The 6430-nt window shown below is 43.5% G+C and overlaps 1 pseudogene; it reads left to right on the top strand.

The window, feature by feature from the left end:
• The first annotated feature begins 321 nt into the window (after window positions 1-321).
• On the top strand, window positions 322-3449 carry LOC105721575 (palladin-like; annotated as a pseudogene).
• The last annotated feature ends 2981 nt before the right edge of the window (window positions 3450-6430 follow it).

Here is a 6430-nt window from a genome sequence, read left to right as displayed (position 1 = left end):
TAACATTACAGAAGAATCTTCAGCCTGTGTCTCAAATGGATATTCTGGATAAGGTTTAGATGGAAAGAAATCGCTCATAAACTAAAATATTTTCAGACTTTGTCCCAAGTACAATATACCCTCAACAGTCTCAAAGTGACAGGGGAAATAGGAGCATTACTGAGAGATGGATTAACTCAGCTCATCATTGTCAATTTCTCCATATTTGATAATGATGACTTAGGAAGTCTCTTGTTTTCTTCTTGTGAGATTTTGTCTATTTACTAAACATCAGATATTCATCGTATATCTTGGCATTGATAGTAACTTGGGCCAGCTCCCATGTGCAGAGCATTCATAGATGAGAAAATAATTAAAATCAGCGGAGTCCGCACAGCCCCGGCTCGCCCCCAAGGCGGAATCGGAAGCAGCGGGTCGCAGAGGGACCCGCTGAAGATCCAGCAACTCCAGAACCACATCCGACTGGAGCTGGAGGCCGGCACCTGGCAGCCCCGCCGCCCCTCCCCCGAGCTCGACCTGGCGCCGCCCTGTCCCTGGAGCCCAGGAGCTTGCTGGCCTCCTGCGCCGCCCCCTCCAGGCAGTCCTCCGGCTCCCTCACCTAGGCACGCCCCAAGCAGTTCCTCTCGCGCAGTGCCTCCGCCGCGGCTGGGTGGGACGCGGCCTCCAGCCCCGGCTCAAACGCCCTCCTGTTCCCCCGCCGAAGCCCCTGGTCTTCAGCCCCACTGTGGCCTTCCCCATGCACCACGTGTTCGCGCTCCCGAGCCCGGACCAGGCATCCCAGGGCTCCTCCCCGCCATAACCCTGGCCGCCGGCAATGCCCTGGGGCTGCCCAAGGACGTCACCCCCACCCGATTTCCGAAGGCCAGTAGAACTGCTAGAATAGCCTCCCATGAGGAGATTCGAGGCATGCTGCCTTCCAGACCTGGAGCGAACACTTGCTTCAAGAAGGACCCTCCTGAACAGGCCAGCGAGGCAGACATGCAAAGAAGGAAGGGCTCGGAGGCTACCAGGTGCTAACGGCGCAACTGTCTTCAATATTGAGGAGCCAGGAGAGGAAACAGCTCGTCAGGAATACAAAGTCTCCAGCTGTAAGCACAGACTCGAGAACAGGCTAGAAAGGGCTCCTGTGGATGCAGCAGGTGATGAAGTTCACTTTGGAGATGTGCCTGTGGAAAATGGAACGCACCATTCTTTGAGATGAAGCTGAAATAATTACAAGATCCTTGAGGGAATGCCGGAAACTTTCACATGTAGAGTGGCTGGAAATCCAAAGCCAAAGATCTGTTGGTTTAAAGATGGGAAGCAGATCTCTCCAAAGAGTGATCACTGCACCATCAAAGAGATCTCAATGGCACCTGCTCCCTGTAGGACTGTTGGCCCCACAGGGTCGTGGGGTGTCCCTTATGCTGTGCTGAGGTGCAGACTCCAAGAAGTAAAGAGACAGGACACTGAAGAACTGGTGAAGAGCAGCTGGATTTGAGGGGCCACGAAACCTGTGAGCGGAGAACAGCGGCGGCCCCCAAATGCCCAGAAGCATCTGTATTTATTAGGTACAAGCAGGGGGCAGGGTCATGAGTGAGGTCATCATCTACAGGCTTAGTGATAGGGCATACATAATCGCATGAGTCACAAGCGAGGGGGACACCTCATATGTCTCCTGGGCAGAGAGGTGGGCCGTGCGCAGCAAGGAGCCGTGCCGTGCGCAGTAGTAGAGGGTCGTGTACAAAAAAGGGGTCCACCCCCATTAGGTCACTGAGGCAAGGAGGTGGGCTGTGTGCGGCAGGTGTTGTGCGTGACAATTCTTATCTGGGGGCTGGAGACTTCAAAGGATTTCTAATAGAAGGATACTGTAAGCCAGTGCAGTGGGAGTTGACAGACTTGTGCTCTTCTCTTAAGATATTTATGGTAGGATAATTGGAGCTAGCACAGAAGTGAGAAAAGACTGACAGGGTGTACAGCTGCAGTGACTGGTCACACCAGAGGGGTTCTTCTCCCTCGGTTACTTCCAGGATCTCAGGCCTGAGGCCTACTTTCCATGGGAACTGGATGCAAGGTACTACAACTCCTTTTTCAGGAGGAGAGGCACTTGCTCCAAGCCTGCCATACAGCATATGCCCTTTCAGGCAGGGACGCCACCACCTGGGTCTTTGGTTCTTGTCCTGGTCTGGCTGTTTTCCCGTGTACTGCTTCTGTTCTGTGACTGCTCTAGGCATTTCTCCTACTATGAACTACTATATGGTTATATAGAAGGATTCTATAAATCAGCACTAAATGTGTCAGTACAGCTCCGACTACAATACCTATATGATTATACAGAAAGATTATATAGAACTAAGTATGCTAAATATAAGTATTAAGTATGATTATATAAGCTAGATATATGTAAGCAGTAAGTTATACTTCAGGCACTAATTGTGCCTGGGGTCTGCACAGTTTTCCTTCCTTGGTGCCCGTGGCGGGTGTTAACCACAGCTCCCTCCATACCATAGCCTCCACCCTAGATGATGATGGGAGTTATATAATTATGGGTACAAACCCTCAGACTGCATCCACTGTACTGCACGGCTAATGGTACAGGCTGTCAACCAAAGAGGTCCAAGTCCCCACTCTCCCTCAGGCCATCCTCATGTCAGAAGGTCTCATTCTAGATCCAGGGACAGTGGTGATGAAAATGAACCAATTCAGGAGTGGTTTTTCAGACCTCACTTCTTGCAGGCTCCTGTAGATCTGACTGTTCAAGAAGGAAAACTCTGCAGAATGCACTGCAAGGTCAGTGGGTTACCAACCTCAGATCGAAGCTGGCAACTAGATGGGAAGCCCATACGCCCTGACAATGCTCACAAGATGCTGGTGCGTGAGAATGGGGTGCACTCTCTGATCGTAGAGCCAGTCACCTCACATGATACCTTTATCTACACAGGCATAGCCACCAACCAAGCAGGACAGAACTCAGTCAGCCTGGAGCTTGCGATTGCTGCTAAAGAAGCGCACAACCCCCTGTGTTTATTGAGAAGCTGCAAAACACAGGAGTTGCTGATGGGTACCCAGTGTGGCTGGAATGTCATGTATTGGGAGTGCCACCACCTCAGATATTTTGGAACAAAGAAGATGAATCACCCACTCGCAGCACTGACTGAGTGAGCATGCACCAGGACAACCACGGCTACATCTGTCTGCTCATTCAGGGAGCCGCGAAAGAAGATGCTGGGTGGTATACCATGTCAGCCAAGAGTGAAGCAGGGATTGTGTCCTGTACTGCCAGGGTGGACATTTACACCCAGTGGCGTCAGAAGTCACAGAGTAGCAAGCCAAAAAATGTACGGCCCTCAGCCAGTCGCTATGCAGCAGTTTCAGACCATGGACTACACATCAAAGCAGAGTTCCAACCTGAAGCCAACCCATCTCCCCTGAGCCTGAATGCTGCCTTGGTAGAAAGTGAGAACCTATAATCCAGCATTCTTGTTAAAGCTGAAACACTGAAACTGCCATTGCCTTGACCAGTATATTCCTTTGTCACATCATGTAAAACGCAGAAACATACATTTAAGAAATTTAAAATAACACCCAAATAATATTTTTCTTATGTGATATACCAAACTTAGAGTTTAAGAAGATGATGCTAATAGAAATATACACGTTGCACAGAAAATTTACATTTGCTATCAAATTTAAAACTTTGGAATTGCTGTGATTAAAGTGACCTAAAATGCCAAAACACTAAAGGAAATCAGTTGTTCACAGGTAACCACAATTTGTGTTATCTACAAGTGCCTTTAAACACAAGATACAGGTGCTGTGTAGCCTGACAGTGTGAAATGTTTAATGAGGCAGTTGTACCACAAACAATACTACAATGATTCTGAAGCTCAGTGTATTCATTCAGACAGATACAGTGAGCCAAGGGCAATACATAAGGATGAAAAAAGAAGAAATGACAAAGAAATCCCAAGTAAATTCCTCATCTTTGCAAATGTTTTTATATTAAATCATAAGGAAGGAACTACTTACCTTAAATTTTATTAATATTAAGGGTTTTCTAACAAGGTTAATACTTTAGTTCTTAACATTTTTTTCTTTATGTGTAGTGTTTTCACACTACATTGGTAGGCAACTTATTTGCCAATCATATTAAAAGGCTAATTTAAATGTAAATAATATAAAGTGCTCTGAATAAAGCAGAAATATATTACAGTTCATTCCACAAAAAGCATCCAAACCACCCAAATGACCAAGGCATATATAGTATTTGGAGGAATTGGGTTTTTTTCTGAGACGGAGTTTTGCTCTCATTACTCAGGCTGGTGTGCAATGGCGCGATCTAGGCTCACCGCAACCTCCGCCTCCTGGGTTCAGGCAATTCTCCTGCCTCAGCCTCCTGAGTAGCTGGGATTATAGGCACACGCCACCATGCTCAGCTAATTCTTTGTATTTTTAGTAGAGACGGGGTTTCACCATGTTGACCAGGATGGTCTCGATCTCTTGACCTCATGATCCACCCGCCTCGGCCTCCCAAAGTGCTGGGATTATAGGTGTGAGCCACCAGGAATCGGGGTTTGGAAGGAGAAGGGAAGAGAAAGAAGGAAAATGCAACCAGCACAATTATAGTGTGTTTATTTAGGTGAAAGTAGAAGGCACAGGAGAGGTAGCCAAAGCCAGGCTTTGCTTTGGTTTTCTTCAAAATTCACCTTCAAACGTAAGTGAAAAAACACCATCATTCACAAGTGGAGGAGCCTAGGGCCAGCTGGACATGTGCTGAGGAGATCACGGTGTCTGAAGTTTGTGTAGTAGTGGAAGATTTTAGGTATGTAGAGCAAGTTGAAAATAGATTGAGACTGCAAAGTGGCATCAATGAGAAACTGCCTGTAGGATCTAGTCTACTTGAAGAAAGTGTAGACACAAGGAGAGACAAAAACAGGTTTGTGCCATAAAGTAGTTTTTCAAAGGCACCAAGATGTGGTGAATGGAAATTGTTAGTTCACTTCCCTGCTGCCACGAAACCTTGCCTTGAGAAGGTCCCGGATTCCAAGGTTTGTAAAGGCATCTCGGTAAAGACTGCTTTTTGAATGCATATGATTTTGCATCAGCTAGACTGAGTTGATTCTGACCAGACTTGATGGTTTTAAGTCAGAACTGATAAATTTTAAAAAGGAGAAAAAATAATTTGACCTAGTAGTATAAAAGATGAGGCTTTAATGGTGCTTTGCGATGGAAAGAAAACACTGTATTCCTTATGCAAGACACATATATCTTTCATTATTTATAAGTGGCCTCTCTAAGCTCAGTTACTTGATTCATATGTAGTACTTTAAAAATAATATCTCTGTATCACCCCATATATTTCATATTACTGCTTCACATGTACAGCTTTCTGCTTTGTAAGAACATCAACCAACCAAGGTTTCAGTGATTAATAGGCTTGAGCACCGGGTGGCAGATGTTCTGTGCAGTATAGTTCAAGTTTTTTTGACCACACATATATACATTGCTAATACAGAATTTAAGATATCATGCAAAGTCTCTCATGGACCTGTCTCTATTGTACAATTATGACTTATGTCTTACTTGCCAAATTTTTCTGAATGTGACTTTTTTTTTTTTTTGCTAATTTTGCTGGGTTTGGGATTAACTAGCATTATTTTGCCACTTTTATATTGTATTTATAAAGAAAAAAGTACTATCATACTACTTTGGATTGTTGTGCTGGTGTAATGTGGATTTAACATCAATAAATATTTGGCAAATAAAGAATAATTAAAATATATATTATTTGGTGGAAATAATGATAAAAATATTCAGTGAAAATGGAAATAACAATGATCAATTTTACCAGGTGGTTCTTTTTAACAACACATTTTAATGAATGAAATACAGTATTTTATTTTTTTATATCTATGATATTGATGTGTTAATAATGAAGGTATTTTAGCATTAATTAGCAACATTTTTTTCCTTTAAAAAAGTACATAAAATGTGTGTCTTGCAAGTAATACTGTCTTAGATACAAAAATATATTTGAGATAAGAAATACAGGAATCTAAAAATCCATAGGGTGATGTATCAATTCATGTATCATTGCCTTCAGATTCTGTATATATAAAGAATTGTGAACAGCCTCCATTTCTCATTAGACATCCTTAATAGAATCATGTGTGCTTTTCTGTCTTATTTTCAAAGGTGAAATATGTATCATCCTCATTATATCACTAACTACAATACTCATATTTCTTTACATGCATACTTGAATTATATGGCAAACTTTATTGTTTTATGGCTTTACATGCATTTATATATGGAGATGTTGCCCAATCCCTACTTACTATAATCTTCACTATTCTCACATATAAAAGTCACTACACTTGAGAGAAGTTTTGATTACTAAGAATTACATTACTCGTATTCAATATTTTTTTTTTAGATGGAGTCTTGCTCT

This window comes from Aotus nancymaae, unplaced genomic scaffold (genome assembly GCF_030222135.1).
Source record: "Aotus nancymaae isolate 86718 unplaced genomic scaffold, 86718_ANA_hifiasm-v0.15.2.pri h1tg000090l, whole genome shotgun sequence".
In the NCBI taxonomy this organism is placed as follows: domain Eukaryota; kingdom Metazoa; phylum Chordata; class Mammalia; order Primates; family Aotidae; genus Aotus; species Aotus nancymaae.
Note: the sequence above shows the minus strand (reverse complement) of the source record. Positions and strands in the feature narration are given on the sequence as shown.